The 21,607-nt window shown below is 41.1% G+C and overlaps 1 long non-coding RNA gene across 1 annotated transcript in view; it reads right to left on the bottom strand.

Moving 5' to 3' along the window:
• Positions 1 to 1,564: 1,564 nt before the first annotated feature.
• LOC112625162 overlaps positions 1,565 to 21,607 on the bottom strand; it is a 40,221-nt gene continuing 20,178 nt past the window's right edge. Inside the window, exons 2-3 of the long non-coding RNA XR_003119536.1 lie at positions 14,389 to 14,558; positions 1,565 to 2,743 (exon numbers count right to left, since the gene is read on the bottom strand). This is a non-coding gene — a long non-coding RNA (uncharacterized LOC112625162). The remainder of the gene's footprint in view (positions 2,744 to 14,388; positions 14,559 to 21,607) is intronic.

Here is a 21,607-nt window from a genome sequence, read left to right on the forward strand (position 1 = left end):
ATGAAAATCCAGTTACTATTTAGAAAGGTGAGGAGAGGAAAGGGAAATGTATACTGCATTAGTCCATTCTCACCCTGCTGTGAAGAAATACCCAAGACTGGGTAATTTATAAAGAAAAGAAGTTTAATTAACTCACAGTTCTGCATGACTGGGGAGGCCTCAGAAAACTTCCAATCATAGCGGAAGGTGCCTCTTCACAGGGCAACAGGAAAGAGAATGAGTGCCAAGTGAAGGGCGAAGCCTCTTATAAAACCGTCAGATATTTTGAGAACTCACTCACTATCATTGGAATAGCATGGGGGAAATCACCCCCGTGATTCAAGTATCTCCACCTGATCCCTCCCTTGACGTACGGAGATTTTAAAATTTAAGGTGGGATTTGGGTGGGGACACAGAACCAAGCCATGTCATATGCTAAAGAGAGATTGAAAGAGAAACAGACATAGATAGGCAAAAATATTTTTACACAAATATGAGCGTATTATGCACACTGTTCAAAAAACTAATGGATTTAATGTTACTTGAATTGAACATTAGAAAAGTAAAACTAACATAAAACAGAAAAATTGCTGCCCTTTTATTAAATATCCTTTACCACAGGAGATACTATTTGCTCAAAATTCCTTCTTGGGGAAATAAGGTTAAGAAAAGATACTATGAAAAATGTTAAAAGGTTGGAGTCTTTTTTTTTAGCAACATGTTTCAGTTTTAGACAATATCGAATGACTCACACATCGGAAAGATGAGTAAATCTTTAGACTTGTACTTCCTCCCATCTCCCCACCCCTCACTTCCCAATTTTGGCTCTAATATTATTTTTACGTTATCACTGTTTATAATATTCACATTCTGTTGTGGAAACATTAATCTCATAATTGTTTAATACCATCAGTTCCATGTTCAAATGAATTATGTGTTCCTAATAAGTCTTTTTTATCCCAGACTATATCTTTCCAAATAATTTATTTCTATTTATCTCTAAATCGACTGTTTCATCACTGAACAATTCCTCTCAAGCAGGACTCATGAGTGTGTGTTCCCTGAGTGCTGCTGTGGGCCAGAATATTTATCTGTGACTTTTCTACTTAAACTCATTCTGGATGGGTGAAATATTTTTGAGTCACACTTTCCCTTGGAAATCCTAGGTGGTGCTTTATTATATCTTGGCATGCAATATTGATTATTAGTGTCAAAGGCAACCCTAACTGGCTTCCTTTACTTTTTATGTCCTATGCCAAAATACTTTTTTAAAAAAGTCCTTGAAGTTTGATAAGTTAATGGGGATATGTCTCAGTGCTGATCATTTAGTATTTGTTTTTCTTGGGTCATGGTGTGCTCTTTCAATCTGCAGATTCGTTTCTGCATTTGTCAGAGCAAATTTTTTTGTTTTATAGCTTTGAATATTTTATCTGTCCTATTTGGAGATTCTTTACAACCAGGCTTAACAACTAGGCTCAAATTGCTATGTGCTTTTCACTTGCAATCACTACCTTTATCTTAAGCATTTTTTTCTGTCTGTAAGCTTATTCTGAGCTGTGTCTATTTAGTTTTTTTTTTTTTTTTTGACGATTTTTAATCTATTTATCTGTTCTATAATAATGTCATTTTGAATGAAAGCACTTGGACACAGGGGGGAACATCACACACCCGGGCCTGTCAGGGGGTAGGGTGCTGGGGGAGGGATAGCATTAGGAGAAATACCTAATGTAAATGATGAGTTGATGGGTGCAGCAAACCAACATGGCACATGTATACCTATGTATCAAACCTGCACATTGTGCACATGCACCCTAGAATTAAAGTATAATTTAAAAAAAATAAAAATAATGTTGTTTTGGTCTTTAATTTGTTTCTATAGGACAGCAGAAAATCACTTTTCCAGGTCATTCTCTTGTTTAATTTCCTCTTTGGGACCCACCATGTTGAATTCATATTCTTATTAACCTGTTCTATAACCTAAAGCATTTAGGGAAAACAATATGCTCTGCTAATTGGTTTTTTTTCTGATTTATAGCTTTTGATTCGATTTTTCAATATTTTGGTAACTCAAGGCTTCCAAAGTGAGCACAGAGTTAGAAACTACTTTTCTAAAATCTCTTTCCTTTCTTTGTTCTCCCCTTTTTGAAGTCTATGACATTAGGTTGCTGCCATTTCCTTGTGTTCTTGCTGTTGCTGTTTTTTTGTGTCTGTTTTTGTTGTTGTTGTTGTTGATTTTTATTATTTTTATTCATATTTTAGATGTTGGAGGAGGATAGTCTATTTTGCCTCTATTCTGCCATCCTTCTTCAGAAGTCTATATTGTTTATATTTATTTTCATTTGTTTAAGCCAGGAAGAAGTGACCTCCATTTTTTAAAAAAAGAATCAATGAGATCATGTATGTAAAGTTCATTAAAAACTTTAAAATACTATGCAAACATTATTTTTAAAAGATAAAATCATAGAATTTTTAAGACTGGACTAAACCTAGGGACTTGTGTTTTAACCCCATACTCAACTCAGAAATCCACTGCAGCATTCCTGATAGTGGCTTCTGCTGCTCTGTGTGATGGGGAACTTGCTCCTTGGCAGAGCATATCATTTAGTAAATGTGCAGCTCTTGCAGTTCGTAATTATCTATTGTAAGGCCAAATGTGCTTTCTGGAACTTTCTGGAACTTTGGCCATAATTTCTAGCTCAGCCCGACTTAGTAGGTGATACAATGGTCACATTCAAAGTTGTCACGATGTAGAGACACTGGCATCCTGAAGAGAAAAAATAAAAACTAAAATATTCAGTGTGTTTGTATAGGAACCATACAGATCACAATAATTTGTGTGAACTGTTTTCTATTTGTACCCAAAGACATGCGCAGAAAAAAAAAAAAATGTTTTTAACAGTGAAAACGTCTGATTAACTTTGTAGCAAGTTTTTCTCTGATTTTAACTGTCACAAAATCCTTACTCAAAGCTCACAGATAGCTGCTCCTAGAAATGTTGGCACCCGTTCAAAAAATTAAATGGAGTGTTGCTGATATCTGGTCATGATCACCTTTCTCTGCCACTCAAGCTGCTGAATAAGCACTTGTTGAGGGAGAAACACATTTCCCAGTGTTCAAACCACTTCTCAGGAGGAAGCAGCCCAAGGACCACTTCCTAGTCTGCACACTAGTCTGCACACTGGAGGACCACACAATCCAGTTAGAAATAGTGTTTGCACAAATAACTGTTCCTGTAGCCAAACGTTTTAAAAATACTTTAAACAAATCTTTTCAAGATTTCTAATTCTAGCCTGTATCAGAAATGTATTAAAATTCTGCAGACCTTTTTCCATTTTGTATCAACTCAAGTTTCCCTTGAAAATGTTTAGGAATTTCTGATAATCTTTTGCTCTCCTTTTGAGAGTGAATTTTCTGGCATCAGAAGTTTCTAAGGCAATTGCATGGCACTTCAATACTGACCACTTAGCCATTAGGTAAGAGGCAGTTAATGGAAGCATAAGGGGAGCATGGAGATCCAAGGACCCCTGACTCTCTCCTAGTCTCACTTTCACCTCCATTGAAGGCCAAGTGCTTTGCACATTCTTCTCACAGCCTCCATAATAAACAGTGACATTTCTGTGCTTATGGAAGCCCGTAATACCCTTCGGTGGGGTTTCATTTTTAGATCAACACACACAAACTTTAAGTCATCCTCATCGAATTCTATAATTCAAAAAGCCTTTCCTTTCTCCCTTCCTTCCTTCCTTCCTTCCTTCCTTCCTTCCTTCCTTCCTTCCTTCCTTCCTTCCTTCCTTCCTTCCTTCCTTCCTTCTTTCCTTCCTTCCTTCCTTCTTTCCTTCCTCCCTTCCTTTTTTTTTTTATTTTTTATTTTGACAGGGACTGGCTCTGTCATCCAGGCTGGAGAGCAGTGTCGCAATCACAGCTCACTGAAGCCTCAGCCTACCAGGCTCAGGTGATCCTACCACCTCAGCCTCCCGAGTAGCTGGGATTACAGATACACGCCACAATATTAGGCTCTTTTGTTAATTTTGTAGAGACAGAGTCTCTCTATGTTGCCGAGGCGGATCTTGAACTCCTGGGCTTAAGCGATCCTCCCTCCTTGGCCTCCCAAAGTGCTGGGATTACAGGTGTGAGTGACTGCGCCCAGCCCAAAGAGTCTTTGTTAGAATCTTAATTTTTATTTTTCCTCCTGAGGACTGGGTCAGTATTCTCTTTAGTTACCTCAGCTTTTTCCTCATCCTCTTTCCCTTTTTCACTTCTGGGAAGGGGCGAGTTTATCCTGATGGGCTTTTGTGCCCCCACCCCGACCTTGTGTATGCATCTATTCTCTAGCCCAGTTCCTTTCCCTGAAATAAACAAAGGCAAAGATTTATCAGAGCACAACTCAGGCCCGGCCCTTTGCAGACGTTACCTCGTCTACTCTTTTCCATGACTCCCTGAGATAGGTTACATCATCACCCCGATTTCACATACTGGGAAAAGAAGAGTTAAGTGGCTAGCCCAAGGATACCCAACTAGGAAGCAGAAGAAACCAAATTTAAATCTAGATAGTCTGATTCTAGAGCATGTACTCTTAAGCCCCACACAATGCTGCAGGAGCCATTACACCGTGTGCATATGATTGTACTGGGTACCTTCACACAAACCACATTATCAGCAGGCTTTGCTGTGAAACTCACCCAGATGGTCACCTCCAACACACATCCTGTGAGCACTTCTCAAGGTGCTACTCTAGGTGATAAAAGTGGCAGAGGAAGCTCTCTGTGGGTGGCACATGGTGCTGGCATAGTCTTACATGGGGTCTCACAGGCCTAATGGAATTTCCATTTGGGGCAATGTGGTGGATTGCATTACATGAAACCCTCCTGCTATGAAACACCTGGAAAAGCAGTATAAACTAGAACTGGCGTCCCTTTAAATGTCCCAACTGAGCTCAAAAGAAAGAAAAGAAAATCCCAGGGGCCAAAAATGAAATGGAAACTAAAACCAGAGAATAACCTGCACACTGAAGCTGGGGCCACCTGGGGGTATTTGATGATCTCACAAACCAAGGAGTTTGGGATTTGATGGTTAGTCTGGGACAGAAGGAAAAATTGATATTCCACGTAAAGTTGCTACCCTTAGTGAAAGAGGAAAAGCGGGGAAAGGCCTCCTTCCCCTAAAAGACTAAAGGAAATGACAGAGAAACTTGCATTCCTTGGAGTGAGCTCTGAGTGGGGAAAATTTTTGAAACTCCAGGCCTGCCTTCACAAGCTTTGGGGTTCACAGTTGTACTCCCTCTGTGGTACAGGAGATCTCTGGGTGTTAAATTAGTGTAGAAACAGTTTTTAGACGTTCCTAAAATTCCTGTCAAAAGCAGCACCAGAGATATGCCCTCAAACTTGGAGACCCGGGATTCCCATGGTTTAAATGCCATGTAAGATGAATTCACAATCCAAGATTTTTTAAAACCCCAAACACATGAGCCAATGCCAGCAGACCTATCAATAGAAGATATAAACCCTCCCCAAACTCAGCTTTGGCTAGGGACTATAAAATAAAAACGTTTAAGGTGATTAAGGTAAGAAAGAAATAATGAGAGACAAAGAAGCCATAGAAAAGACTAAGCATATTGTACTAAATAGAACTTTGAGAATAAACAATATAGTAATTAAGATTAAAAATCCAAGGGCAGCTGGAGAGAGAATCAGTAAAGCCATTAATCCAGTTCTGTCTGGTGCCTGAGACATATGGAAATGAGGAAAATTCCGGAAGGCAGCACGGAGAAACAATAAGAAGCTCCCAGGAAAGCAATCTTGGGTCTTCTACCAGAAAAAAAAAAAATTGACAAGAAGAGTTCTTTGTGCGCTGGAGCTGCGATGTCAGTAAACATTTTCTAGAAAGGGCCAGATAATAATAATTTTCAGCTTGGTATCTATACATCTCTGTCTCTGCCACAGAGTCTTCTTTGCATTTTTTATAACCCTTTAAAAATGTAAATACTTTCCTTCGCTCACAGGCTGTACACAAACAGGCTTTGGGTGTGATTTGGCCTGAGGGCATGGGCATTTTCTACTGCGTGAGGATAATCTGTCTGAGAAGGAAACCATTCAAAGGAGGTCCTGCCAGGAGGAGGAAGAAGAGAACACAGATTCCCAATGACGTGATTTGAGTGCCTGGACCCACTAGATACAAAAACCTAACCCAGGAATTTTTAAGTTTGTGAACCAATAAATGTTCTTTTTTCAAAAGTCAGTGTGCCCTAGTTTTATGTCACGTATAAACAAAAGAACAACTGGCAAATGTAGCAATGTGCTTGAATCTCTAAATCCTTTCTGTGTGATAGTCTGCCTGTTTTAATATCATCTAAATTGCAATTGCTATTGTTCAGGAATTACTAAAACAGTTAAACCCAGATTAATGCAATATTTTTTACAATTAGTTGTTCTCTGAAGTGGAAAAATAGAAGAAAGAAAAACAATATTTTTGTGTGTGTCAGGCATTGCACTGACTGTCTTAGATGTTGTCCCACTGAACAGACACAACTCCTTTGTGAAATATGCATTAACTCCCTTTTATAGGTAAGAAAACTTGATTGTGAGAAGTAAAGTAACTGGTCTAAGGCCACACTTAGAGTTCAGTCGTTGTGGCAGAGATCTTACGGCTTAGAAAGCCAATTATCTGCTATCTCACCCTTTACAGAAAACGTTTGCTGCCCCTGCTCTGGACAGAAGGAGATATTACTATTATCTTAGCTGCTGGCTGAGATCGTTCTCAAGAGGGAAACTGTGCTTGGGAAAATACTTTGCTAAGTGTTTGGGTTGGAGATCCGTGAAAATTCCAGTATCTGGAGCAGCTCTAGTAGGAAGGAAAAGATGTACCATTTTACATGAGAAAATAAGAGGAATATTGGGTATTGGCTCCTCTCAAAAAAAAAAAAGGGGGGGGGGGGAGGAGGAGGACGGAGGGAGGGGGCAAGCAAGGAGGCTGGAAGAAAAAGAATTGGAGAGAAAGAGGCTGGAAAATTTTCAGGAAGTAGGAATGTAATATTAGGGCAACAGGATTGCAGAAAAATCTAGTACCAGGCTTTAAGCTATTTGATTTGTGGTATATCATGCTTCCTGGGATCCCCTGGTCTTTGGTAAAATGGCTTGTTTGTGTAGCTGGTTTTGGGATGAAGGGAGAGTCAGAGAAGTTATGTGGGGGCCCAATGTCAGAGCTGAATGGAAAGAAGTAGCTCTAAGACACAGAGAATAGATTTTGACAAAGTTAGGACATGAGAATAGAATTAACCATAAGACCATAAACCATAAGAACTTCCCCCAGAATTTGGAGAGCCCTTGCAAAGTGCTTTAGGTTTCCCTAATCATTGTAATTTCAATCCAAATCAATCTTCCGTAGGGTTTAAGGACCAGGAGACCTTAGGTAATAGCAGAGTCAGCCACTTGCTCGACAGGGATTGAATAAGACGTTCTCCCTGTGTCTGGGAGCTCATACCCTGTGGAAAAACAGACCTCAGAACAAATGTGTAATAATTGCTCTGACAGAAAGATGAACAATTAAAGCACAAAGGACAAAATGGTCGACTCTGCCTAGGGTGTCAGGGAGGACTTCTCGTAGGAAGTGATGTTTGAGCCAGGCTTTGAAGGATGAGAAGGAGGTAATCACTCAGACAGGAGAAGGGAGAATCTTCCCGCCAGAGGGAAGAGGAGGTGCACAAAGGTGAAGCCAGAAAGAGGGTGTCAGGAAACAGAAGGCTCCCTGCAAGACGAGAATGAGAAAGGCAGAGGAGGGAGCGTCGAGAAGTGGATCAGGCTCCTAAGGTTGCACACTTTCTTTTTTCTTCCATAAAGCGTATTTACACGAGGAAGGCAATCAGTGAAATTTGCTTTCAGATTGGTTATCACATCTATTATTTAAAAAGAATTGGGGTTTGATGGGGTGGCTCTTTTTCTTTCTTTTTGCTGTTTGGAGCATTTACTCTTTGGTGGTCTTACAGCTGCTCTTCTTACTGTGAACACGTCTTGACTGAACATCATGATATGCACTAAGGAGTCAGGGAGGTTTAACTGATTGTACTGCCAAGGGAAGCAATACTGCCACAGGAAGCAACAGCATGTGTTAAGAAAAGCACAGCCTTGAGTTTAAATGCTGTTTCTGCCACTTCTTAGTGAAGCACAATTTATTTAAACATTCTGAGCCTCAGTTTCCTTCTCAATAAGAAAGATAGAGACCAGGTGCAGTGGTTCACATGTTTAATCCCAGCACTTTGGGAGGCCGAGATGGAAGGATCACTTCAGCCCAGGAGTTCAAGACCAGCCTGAGCAACATAAGGAAGCCCCAGCGCTACAAAAAATTTAAAAATGAGCCAGGAGTGGTCGTGCATGCCTGTGGTCCCAGCTACTTGGGAGGCTGAGGTGGGAGGATCATTTAAGCCTCAGAGGTTGAGGCTGCAGTGAGCTTCATGCCACTGCACTCCATCCTGGGTGACAGAGTGAGATCCTGTCTCAGAAAGAAAAAAGAAATAAAAAAGGTAGATAATAGTATCTATGTGGCAGAATTGTGGTGAGGAGTAAACGACATGAGAGCCCAGTGGCTGTTACCTAATAGGTGTTCAGTAAATATGAGTTCCCTATTTTCCAGTTAGATGAGATTCTTTTTGTACCTGACTTTTTTATGATTGTTTCGAGTTGCGATGTTCAATATGATTGATAGCCACTAGCCATGTGCTGCTATTGAGCATTTGAAATGTGCCTCATCTGAATTAGGTTGTGCCATATGTGTAAAATATATACCAGGTTTCAAAGACGTAGGATGAACTGAAGAATGTTAAGTATTCCATTAATAAACTTTTATATTAATTGCCCATTGACATGGTAATATTTTGGATATATTGGGTTAAATAAAATATGTTCTTAAAATAATCTTACTTGTTTCTTTTTCATTTTTTAATATGGCTACTAGAAAATTTAAAATTAATTTGTGGGTTGTATTATATTGCTATCGGACAATTGCTGGTTATAGAGGAAAGATGGAATGAAATTCCAAGGCCTCTCTGAAGCCCAGGTGACCAATAAAATATTTCAATTTTTTCAACTTTGTTATAAGATCTAGTTGCCTAAAATTCAACGGAATTTTGAAAATAGGATGAGACACTTAGTCACTGGAAATTAGGTTAAATTGACTTTGATGGGAAAAAAATGCAGTTGTCAAAATTTACTTTCATTGCATTTTCACCACCAACTGAGTACCTTGTCCTCTAATGTTACACGTAAGTGTGAAGGTTAAGAGCTGTCTTTCTAACTCACCTCTGCTGGCCGGAATCCTGAAGCCACATGCTACACTGCTTTGTCTCTCCTGGATTGCACAGTGAAATTGTTTTCTCTTTATGTACGACAGAGTCTTCACTTCTTGAACTCCTCATCCTTCTCAGAAACCACACAGAGGTGTCCCTGGACTGCAAAGAAGTTTCTTTCAAATACTTTAAAACAGTAGGAGACCTCAAATTTGACATTAAATACACATATGTGCATGTGCACGTGCACACCCACACGCGCATGCACACACGCAGAAACCCAGCACAGGGTGAGGCGGTGCAGGGGGCAGTGGCAGGGTATGGTCTCCCTTAAAAAATTCCAGTGAACTCACTAGCTTTGAGATACAGAAAAAAGCTGAAGCATTTCTTCACACACCATGGTTTCTTTTCCTTGACATCATCTGTAAGCCAGTTTGCTGGGGAAGGAGGTGGGTGACTGGGGCTCCCAGTAAGCACTTGTGTAAATGGAGGCAGAGAGGCAAAAGAGAGTGCAGCCAATGTTCATTACAACACCACATCATTGGCACAGTTTCTGCTTCCTTCTCTTCCAATTCCCAACTCTCTCACCTGGGTTCCAACCCTAGCACTCCTCGCAAATGGATGCCTCTCCCTAAGTATGAGCTCCAGGCTGCTAAATCCAATAAATATTTTTAGCCACATCACAGGAATAACCCTTAACATCTGCCTCTCCCGATCCAGCATTGACTACAGCTATGGTGTACCATAGCCATGGGCACTGTCCCCTTTCCTCTCCTCCTTACCCACACCCTGCAGCAGGCTTCCTCCTGCCTGGCCTAGCAGCCTTCGGAAATGGCTCATTCAGAGGCTCTCAAGGCATACATAATGCCACATCATAGATATTGTTCAGTTCTCATCTTTACTAACCTCTCAGCAATACACCACTCCTCCCATCTTGAAACACTCTCTTCTTTGACTGTCCAATGCCATTTGATATGGTTTGGCTGTGTCCCCACTCAAATCTCATCTTGAATTTTAACTCCCACAATTCCAACATGTCATAGGAGAAACTTGGTGGGAGGTGATTGAATCATGTGGGCGGGTTTTTCCTGGGCTCTTCTCATGATAGTGAATGAGTCTCACAAGAGTGGATGGTTTCTAAAACAGGAGTTTTTCTGCACAAACTCTCCTCTCTTGTCTGCTGCTATGTGAGACACCTTCTGCCATGATAGTGAGGTCTCCCCAGCCACATGGAACTGTAAGTCCAATAAACCTCTTTCTTTTGTAAATTGCCCAGTCTCAGGGTATGTCTTTATCAGCAGCGTGAGAATGGGCTAAGACACCATCCTTATGTGGTTTCTCCTAGGGCTTTGCACCTTCCCTTTCTATGTCCTTTGCAGGCTCAATTTCTACCTTCTGACTATGAAATCTTAGATTTCCAAGACTTGGTCACAAGCTCCTTCTCTTCATCTGTTCTAATACTTTCTCCCTCGACACTCAGGAATTATTATTACCAGGGTTATCAATAAATATCCAGGGCTTCGACATCTGATAATGCTGGTAGCTTTATCTCAACTTGCATTTCTCAAAGACCTTCAAAGTAAACTCGAACAAACCTAAACTCTGAAGCCTGGTTTCTCCTTAAGTGTTTTATCATTCAGGGGATGATAGTTCATCTCTTGCATAAACCAGCAATCAAAGAGTTCCTTTGAAATCTCCCTTTCCTCCACCTTTACCACCTCATCCATTATATCATCAAGTCCCAATGACCTCATGTGCCAATAATCTCTCAGATCCAGGGAGTTCTTTTCATCCTCCCTGCCAACCCCCAGGCCAAAAGTACCATCATTTCCTGCTTGGACTGCCTCAGTAGCCCTTTGTCTTCTTTTTCTCTCACTTCCCTCCAAATATAGCCACCAGAGTAAGGTTGGATTTTACTTCCCAGACCTGTCGAGTCTTCCCTAACCTAGTTCTCTTCTAAAATGTGAAAGACGTAGGCCATCAGGGATGTGGCTTGGAATGTCCATGATTGCTAAAAGCACTAAGACTTTGCAAGAGTTCATAGAAGGAGAAAGTTACTCCCAGCAAGTAGGTCAGGGCAGACTTCACTGAGGAGGGTTGTTGAACTCTGGGTGGTTTGTACCTGCCATGTGAATGTTAAGAGGGTCATTTTAGGCCAGGTGTGGTCCTCATGCCTATAATTCCAGCACTGTGGGAAGACAAGGTGGGAGGATTGCTTGAGGCCAGGAGCCTGAGACCAGACTGGGCAACAAAGACCCCTGTCTCTACAAAAAAATTAAAAAATAGCAGGTATGGTGGCACACGCCTGTAGTCCCAGCAACTTGGGAGGGTTAGTGTGGAGAGCCACTGCACTCCAGCCTGGGGTGATAGAGCAAAACCCTGTATCTTAAAAACAAAACAAAACAAAACACCCCATCATTTTAGGGAGTGAGAACAACAGGAACAAAGGCAGGGAGGTAACAAAAGAGAGGTATTGGTTCACAGTTTCTTTTAACAATTAATTATGGAGCATTTGTTATGAGTGAGACACTGTCACAGGTGCTGGGAATATATTGACTAAAAAAACAGACATGGGTCTCATAGAACTTACAGTTGAGAGGTGCTGTGTGGGGAGTGTGTTGGATCCCAGAGAACATGAAGGGAATCGTGGGACGTTTTGCTGGAGAAGTAAGTGAAGACCAGATCAAGGAAGGGACTTAAACAGATAATAGGAGTTTTCGATTTTATAAAGTCGAGACTTATAAAGTCAATGCCTTGAGGGGACAGGTGGAAAATGTAAATTAGGGGAGTGGCCTGGGTGTGAGGTAAGAGGAAGAGTGGGGATTTGGGCAAACTAGAAATCTCAAGCCCTATCCAAGGAGTGAGTGATTATTCAGCCGCAGCTAATTATCGCCATTCTGAAATGTGGATCCAGAACTTCTGCTATTGAAAGAAAGAAATGCAAGCATGCAAGCTTTTAGAGCGACTTTTGGTTTGTTAAATTTCGATAATTAGTTTGATTCTTTTTTTTTTTCAAAATGCCATGAAAGTATCAAACTATGAATTTGGGTTGGATTCAGCTTGCAGGACAGCAGTTTATGAGCTCTGCTTGATACAAATGGGAGCCGTTGAAGGCTCCTTGTCTTAGTCCATCTGGCTGCTATAACAAAATACCTTATACTGAGTGGCTTATAAGTAACATAAACTTATTGCTCAAAGTTCTGGAGGCTGAGGAGTCCAAGATCAAGGTGCTAGCAGATTTAGTGTCTGGTCAGGGCCTGTTCCTTATAGAGAGTGCCTTCTATGTGTCCTCATGTGGCAGAAGGAGCAAACAAGCTCCCTCAGTTTTATTTCATAAGGCAATAATCCCATTCATGAGGGCTCTCACTTCATGACTTAATGATTTCCCCAAAAGCCCCACCTCATAATACTATTTCATTGGGGATTAGGTGTCAAAGTATAAACTTTTCAGGGACACACATATTCAAACCACAGCACATTATGTGGAAAATGTGTTGAAGATGAAAACTCTTTAGGCAGAAAGCCCATTGGAAGTGGCCTAGGAGACAAAGAATGAGAGTCTGGTTTAGATATTAGGCAAGAAGAAAGGAGATGGGCCTCTTCCAACAAACATTTTCCTTTTCTTTTTTCTTTCTTTCCTTTCTTTCTTTCTTTCTTTTCTTTCTTTTTTTTTTTTTGAGACAAAATCTCGATCTGTCATCCAGGCTGGAGTGCAGTGGCAGCATCTCAGCTCACTGCAACTTCTGCCTTCTAGGTTCAAGCCATTCTCCTGCCTCAGCCTCTCAAGTAGCTGAGATGACAGGCACGCGCCACAACGCCTGGCTAATTTTTGTATTTTTAGTAGAGGGAGCGTTTCACCATGTTGGCCAGCCTGGTCTCGAACTCCTGACCTCAGGTAATCCGCAGTGGCCTCTCACAGCGCTGGGATTGCAGGTGTGAGCCATCGCACCCGGCCTCCTCTTTTTTCTTAGTAACTGAACTGCAATGTACCAGGCTGGAAAAGAAAACTACATTTGCCAGCCTTTCTTGTAGCTAGGTTTGGCCATGTAAATAAATAATTCTGTCCAATGTGATGGCAAAAGATTGTAGGATGGGGCTTCAGGAAAAGTTTTTAAAGCAGATATGCCTTTTTGTTCTTCCATCCTTCTGTTTTTGTCATTCTGAGATGCGGATACAATGGCTGAAACTTCAGCAATTATCTTAAGTCAAAAGTCTAAGATAATTTTTTAAAAAGTAAGATGGAGGAAATAGGGGTCTCTAAGGTGCATAGGGCACCATCTCAGCCCTGAGTGACCTGCCTGCCTCAGGATTTCTACTTGAAAGAAAAAATTGGTTTTATATGTTTAGCCTGATATATTCTGACTTTTCTGTTACATGCAGTCAAACCCAACCCTCACTAAGAAAGCAACTAATTAAATGCAGAGAGCAGGAAGGTAATAGGAGCCCAGGTTTGGGTATACAATATTGGAAAGACAGGCATAGCAAGAATCTAGACGCACATCAGCAGGAGCAAGAATGCAGGTGCCGAGGACCTATTGAATGTTCACCATATCCCAAGTGCTATTCTAAGGGCTTTGTATGTGTTAACTCATTGAAATCTACCAACCGGTCTATGAAATACTAGTCTATAACCATTTTACAGATGGGAAAACTAAGGCACAGGGAGACTAAGTGACTTAATCAGATCTCCAACTAGCAAGTGGTAGAACCATGTGTCATCCAACTGCTCTGTCCCAGAGCTGGTACTTATAACTTCCACCCTATGCTGCCTTTATGCGCTGTCTGTCCCCACCTACCACACTTCCACTCTCTCTCTCACTTCTGGCCTCTAGCCACAATGCTTCCTTCTGCCCTGAAAATGCAAAGGCTCTTCCTGCCTCAAGGCCTTTGTCCTAATGAATTCTCTGTCTAGAAGGCTCTTCCTCCAGATTGTTATGTGGTTTGCTCCTTCTCCTAATTCTGGCCTTAACTATCGCCTCCTCAAACAGACCTCTGACTCAGCAGCTGGGGGACTCTTGCAATGCATGTTTCTTGTGCAGAATTATAACCTGTGTTCACATTCTCAGACGTCTATGGTTATGTTTCCACATTTAAGCTAAACAGAATGCTCTATTTAAAGAAACAAAAATAAAAACCTGGAACTGTCGGTGCCAGAGAGTCATCCATGTCCTCAAGAAATTATCTGACAAGTGGGGAGGCACAGGAGAAGAACCACGTGTACAATGCAGGATCAGCGCTCTTCAGGAGGTCCTGGAGTGAGATGCACAGCAAGGGCAGACACTTCAGCACAGGCCACTACAAACAGCTGAGGGTGGAAGTATCAGAGACTATTAGTTGTCCCCAGTTTATTTTATCTACTGTTTCCTTGAGAATAGGATCCCCAATTTGTTGTTGGACAAATGGTTGACAAAAACAATAACTACATTTCCCAATTTCTTTTGCAACAGATGTGTCCATGTGACCAAGTTACATGGAAACAAAATGGGAGTTCCTAAGTGGAACTTCTTGGATGCCATCAAAAAAGGGAAGGGCATGACTTTCTTTGATCCTCCCTTTGTTCCATGGGTTAACATGGGGATTCGAGAGCTCAATCTCCAGCAGCCACCCCGGTCAATGACATAGAAGCAACATGGCGAAGGAAGTGGAAAAATAATCTAGAAAGAACTTGGATTCTGGATGTCTGAATGATACCACCCATATGTAAAGAAAAAGAATCAGCTTTCTAATAGTTTATACCACTGGTATTTTCATTTTTCTGTCACTTGTAACCAAATCTAATCCTGATCCAGAGAATGTTATGTAATAAATGATCCTGGAAAGATAAAACCAAATCAGTGAAGTCATTATAAGGAATATTAGGAAACTTGAACTTCATCTTGAAGTAATGAAAAGAGGGTGAACATTTTTTAGTAGCGAATGAACAGGATTCGTTACACTTTTTTTTTTTTTTTTTGAAAAATCACTGTTGGGAATGAAAGCATTCTTGGGAAGTGAACTGGAGGGGGCAAGACTGGAGGCAGAGACGCCAGTTAGGAGGCTGCTATATGTAGCACTGCAAAATGGCACACTCTGAACTGCAGTCATAGATGCAGAGCTAAAGAAGGTGGATTGCAGGGAAATCAAAGGAGTGGAATCTCTAGAACTTGATTTATCCATGTGCCAGCTGAGAAAACGGGAGCATTGGAATAACTTTCAGGTTTCTGATTTGGGCAGCTGCATCACTCATGAGTGAAAGGCATTAGGAGGAGCAGTTTACTAGGCTTCCAAAAAAAGACCTCCTCTAAGAATAGGGAAACTAAACAGTAGAAGATTTTAGAAATAGGATATTAACCCAGTTTCCAACTGCAAGTCCATCTGTCAGGTTTTTGGTGTAGTCAAAAGCAAGAACCAAACAGATCTTATTCAAAGTTTAGACAAACCATGCCCTTGCTTGACCTTGGGCCCAATTATTTAACCTCCTAGACCATCAGTTTCTTCATCTTTAAAGTGGACACAATCACACTAAAATCACTGGGCTTTATGGAAAATAATGAAATTCCAAGCTGAGCGCAAGGACATAGTAAATGGACAATATGTGTAGCTGTTGTTATTTACTGCCTGTTAAGTATTCAGGTCATCTATATGGGAGCATTTTCTCTTCTCCTGCTTAGTCTCTCAAAGATTCTTAGTACAGAGCACAGCATTCTCAACTAAGTCCCACTGGAAAGTACATTCTCCATAAAAACAAAGGGAATTAAAGAGTCCAGTGTGTGCAAGCTAGCCCAAGGAGAACTTACTCAAATTGACTTTCACTTTGATTCTCTGCCTGCCCTGAGATCTCCCTCGCTTCTCCTTCTGGGTATCCACTCCACCTAGCAGCTCCAGCAAAAAATTTTAAAAATAAAATGCTCTTGATCAATATCTTGATAAATTTCTTAAAGTCTTAATGTGGTGGACAAATAATTCTTTTTTTATAAGCCTTTTTTTTCTTTGAAAGAATCTCAGTTGACATGATTGAACCAAAAGAAAATCGGCATGACATATATAATATTAAGCAGTTACAAATCTGGAAGAGATTCAAAACCCAGACAGAAGGCTTTGATTTTTTTAAGCACATTTAATCATGTTTTAAAGCAAAATGAAAAACCACAAATCTGTTTAGACATTCCAAACATGAATAAATAACATTTTTATCAAAATCTTGTAAACGTACTCACACCAAAAGAAATTGTTCCTAAGCAGCGCTGACAAGTCTGTCTAAAATGTGAATCTGAAAACACTGCGTTTTTAAAATTATGCTTTGGAAGCATTGAATACGCTCAATGAAATTCCAGAATTAATCCACTCCAGTTTTGCAATAGGCACTGACTCATCTACATCTCCTTCCCTCTTCCCTTTTAGCAAAGCTACCCTAACACACACACACACACACACACACACACACACACACCCCTTCAGTTAGAACCAATGGGTATGATACATCAAAACAGTCACAGTTAATCCAATAGACACTTTTTTCTGTTTCCTGCCTCTGTTTTTTTTCACGTTAAATGGAGGAAAACATCTCAGTTATCACCTGGAACATCTCCCAGATGAACCAAGATGCAGAGAAGCTCTGATTTAGGAACAATAGGCTGGCTCTTCATGCTCATAATCCATACTGTTTAGCAGTCTCTTGTAGAATGCCAAGAGAACTGCATGTTACTGATCCCCACAAATGCCAAAATTGCAATGGGTTGACATTTACTGTGCAGTAATATAACAAATGATTTACCTCGAAAGAGACACAGTCTTCCAGTGAGATGACAGTTAATCCTTCTTCCAGGCTTGGAGAGGTAGAGAGATTCCAGGAAACAAATTAGCTTTAAAAAGTCTCCGGTTTTAGCTGAATCATACAGAGTTCTTTTTAAAATATAACTTTCTAAAAGATATAATTCCCATACATAAAACACATTCTTTAAAAGTGTACAATTCAGTGGTTTTTAGTATATTCACAAATTTGTACAACCATCACTGTTATCTATTTCCAGAACATTTTAATCACTCCTAAAAGAAACACCATACCCACTAGCAGTCACTCCCCATTCCCCTCCAACCCTCCAGCCTTAGGTAATTGCTAATCTCTTTCTGTCCCTAGAGATTTGCCTACTCTTGACATTCATATATAAGGGATTATACAGCATGTGGCCTTTTGTGTCTGGCTTCTTTCACTTAACAATGTTTTTAAGATTGTAGATGGGAGTTTCTGCTGATATGTTGAATTTCTCTTCTGACAGCACTAACAGTTATCATATTTGGAGTGCTTCTCAAGGCTAAAGTGCTTTGCATGCATAATCTCACTTCATCCTCACAACAGTAAAATGAGACATACACAATTATATCCATTTTACAGATGGGGAATTGATGTTTATAGAGAAGTCAAGTAACTCATCCAAGGCCAAACAGCTAGTAAGTGATTGAGGAAGAATTTCAATCCAGGCCTGTTTGACTCCAAAGCTTGTGATGTTAACCTCCAGGATCCACTGCCAGAATTCTTAGAGATGAGTTCCGATTTTGTTGCCCTTTCCAGGGTCTTCTTTTAAACAGGAAAAAGTGTAATTCCTACGATGCTTGAGAGTTAAGGCAATTCCCCAGGGGCTGGACTCATATGCAATGGGTCAGTGAAATGCAGCATGGCCACGTGTGCAAGCTGAGGAGCAGGGAGTGACAGCTAGAAATGTAAGGCCTCAAGAATCCCAAGATTTCTAAGGAGAATGACCCCAGAGCTATAGCACTCAGCATACCAGATGGGCAAATAGAAAGTGTGGGGTGTCTGGCTAACACTTGGAATGCCACCGACATCCCTGCCTTGGTCACTCATTGATGCGCTAATACATCAGATTATTCATATAATAATTAATAAATCATTTATTCACAAAAACTGGTCTTGACAAACATTGGAGGAATATAAGAGCCGTGTTGCTCATCGCCATACCCCCACAGCAAGGTTCAATCCTAAGAATCTGGGCATGGGATTCCATGTGTTTCTAAAAACTCTTTGAGGAGTGACAAAACATTAAAGCAGAGATTCATTAAAAGCTATTGAGTTTTATGTTTCTCCAGATGAAATGACTTAAATTGCAGCTAAGATGCACAGTTCAATCTTTAATCTCAGCCAACCACTTCTTTTACTGCCTACCCTGAAATTTCAAGAAGCCACATGGTCAAGGAGAAATCAGCTTCACTTCTCCTGATTTCCATTCTCCCAATCCCTTGAGGCCCTTATCTCCACAAACTTCGACGTGGTTAGAAGTGGAATGCATGGATTGTGAAGAAGCAAAACAGAGCATCTGAGTAATTCTTCCTTAAAACACTGGACCCTGGATGCATTTTGGATGCAGGTGCAGAGGAAATGGTCTTTAAATGATGACAAATTTTTAGGCACATGGTTAAAATGAAGCCAACCAACCTCAAATGCTCAGATCTTCATCCCACTGTGATTTTCAACTTGAGTTGAATCCTTCAAAGGGGAAAAAAGAGCATCATTCTCTTCTCACTCCAAAGGGAGGCCTGTTCATCAGCCTGGCTCTTACCGTCTTTCCTGTTGTTTCTGGCGGCAGGAGCCTTTGTCTCAGGCTGAGCCCTGCTCTTCTGTGACCTCCACTATCACAGAAGTAAGCACGGTGCTTACTCAGTGCTGGAGTCAGACGAAAGCACACCTGAAACCCCACTCTGCTGTATTCAAGGTGTGAGGCCAATTACTTAACCTCTCTAAGCCTGTGTTTCCTCACTTGTTAAATGGGAATGTGAGTACCAACCTCTTAGGGGTTCTATGAGGATTCAGTAAAATTTCCAAGTAAAATTTTCTTAAATTTGGTATGACAACAACTTTTTATAGGCTTCTCTTAAATGCTATAGAAAGAAAAAATATTTATAGCTGAAAAAATAAAAATAAAGCACTTGGCAGAGTGGCATGTAAACATCCCAGTAAACATTAGCTATTGTTTTTACAAATTTCTCTCAGATCTTTGGAGACACATCCTGGCGAGAGGTTACACAGTCTTTATTTGAAGTGTACAGAAGGCACACATGATTCAGAGAGGTTGGGAGGGAGTGAAAATGTGAGCTCTCTCTAGTGGGTGCTTTCTGGTACGAGCACTCTATCTGAAGGGAAAACCTTTCCAAAGGCTTAGAAATTGAAATGTTTTTGTGCTTAGCTCAGGAGATCACCTCCTCTTGGGGGCAGAAAAGATGAGAAGGCCCAAATGAAGAGTCCAAACAATGGAAGGTGCTGTGGCAAGAGGCAACAACAGCAAAGGTCAACACTGCTCAGGAGAGCAGGGTTCCAGAGGGTAGGAGCGGGAAGTGGGGATCCATGCCACAGGGGGATGGGAAAGCAGAGACAGCCATGGCCACAGCTAGCCACACAGCTGCTAGGCGCCAGTTAGGACCAGCAGACTTTCTCTCAGGCAGCACATCGCTCACCAGGACCCACAAATTAATGAGTGGAGCACAGGCTGGATTTCAGTTCATCTCCTCAAATGGGTCCTTGAGCAGGACTCAGACTTCACTGCCTTCAGCAGTGCCCCTGGGCTGGGGGTGGGTGTCTGAGTTTGGATATAACCCAAGAGTCCAGCACCAAGAAGATGAGAGCAAGGAAGCTGATATCCGGGGGGGAGCAGGAGAGGAATGAGGGAGGATCTCAGGGAAGTGTTTCTCTATATTTTGCCACATCTGTGAACCACTGTAATTGGTTAACTTCTTCAGAAATGGAAGCTGAAATGAAGGTTGGGATACAGGATGTTGATTAGGGATTAGCACTGCAGAGGAAACAGGAAAGAAGTAGGATTGAGCAGAAGAAAACAAACTGCTGTGCAGGCCTGACAAAGCCTCAGTCAATATAATGAGATGGAAGGGGGATCTGGAGCAAGAGGAAGGATTGGGACCCAATTAGAGGTTCCACCATCAGAGAAGGACATGGCCTCAGGAAAGGTAGCTCTCTGAAGCTGAGGCGGACCCTGAAGGAGCTTCCAGCCTGAGGCTGTCTGCTGACCACGTTCCCCAAGGCTGCAGCAAGGCCCTCCTTGAAAGGAGATCTGAGTGGCACATCTCCATGTGCACCAAAAGCATCTCAATGTCTATTCATGGTCAGTTCTCATTATTCACACTAGTTATATTCTATAACATCTCTGCAAATACTGAATTAGCAAATACTGAACCATTGCTCCCAAGTGAAATACAGGGTTAGGTACCTGTGAGCCTCTAGTCATAACATTTTCATCAGTCAGTCAATATATGACCTTGTTTTATATGTGTTTCCATTTAAAGACACCTTATTTAATATATATTGTTGACTCATTAGCATTGAACTCATGACCAATAGCACACTGTATGCCTGAAGGAAGAGTGTCTAATACATGTAGGTTCTCCCTAAGGCACATCACAGCTTTCCTGTGCTTAGGAAAGCTAGATAGCACAGTGGCTCTACACGTGGGGGTCATTTTTACAGTGAAATTACCAACAAAAAGTGCAGAAATGCCAAAAAGTGGTACTAAATCAACCACTTGATTATAGAAACTTGTTTACAGTATGAGAGCTGAACAAAATAGAGCATTACCTTGCTGGGCCTCAGCTGAAAACTTGTATAGCTGGCAACTCAAATGTTTGCTGCTCCACACATGTCTGCAAACAATAGCAAAACCACTGCACATATTGACTTTGGAGTTACAGATACATTTTAGCAAGTAGGCAAATTCACAAATACAGAATCTATGAATAGTGAAGATCAACTGTACTTAATTTTTTTTTTTTTTGACACAGAGTCTTGCTCTGACATCCAGACTGGAGTGTAGTGGTGCGATCTTGGCTCACTGCAACCTCTATCTCCTGGGGTCAAGCGATTCTCATGCCTCAGCCTCCCAAGTAGCTGCCATTACATGCATCACCAGGTCTGGCTAAGTTTTTGTATTTTTAATAGAAACGGGGTTTCATCATGTTGGCCAGGCTGGTCTTGAACTCCTGGCCTCAGGTGATCCACCCACCTTGGTATCCCAAAGTCCTGGGATTACAGGTGTGAGCCACTGCACCCATCCCAATCATACTTAATATTTTTAATTGCCTCCTTTCTTGTAACATAAATCTTTGTTCTAATTTTAGATACTATTATTGATGAAATCATGGTTTCATTGGGTTGGGTATATTTTTATTAACATACATTAATTTAAGAACATTCCTGTTAATAATAAACTGTTCTTCTTTATGCCATCTAAAATTGTCTCATGCACCCCTAGTTGTACATAGGTTTAAGGAATTAATGAACCTGGTAGGCTGGATTTTGTGGGTAAGAAGGGATTCGATACATGAATGGCTTGTTTCCACCCAATCTCAGGAAAATCT

The sequence above is a fragment of the Theropithecus gelada genome, chromosome 5 (genome assembly GCF_003255815.1).
Source record: "Theropithecus gelada isolate Dixy chromosome 5, Tgel_1.0, whole genome shotgun sequence".
NCBI lineage: Eukaryota > Metazoa > Chordata > Mammalia > Primates > Cercopithecidae > Theropithecus > Theropithecus gelada.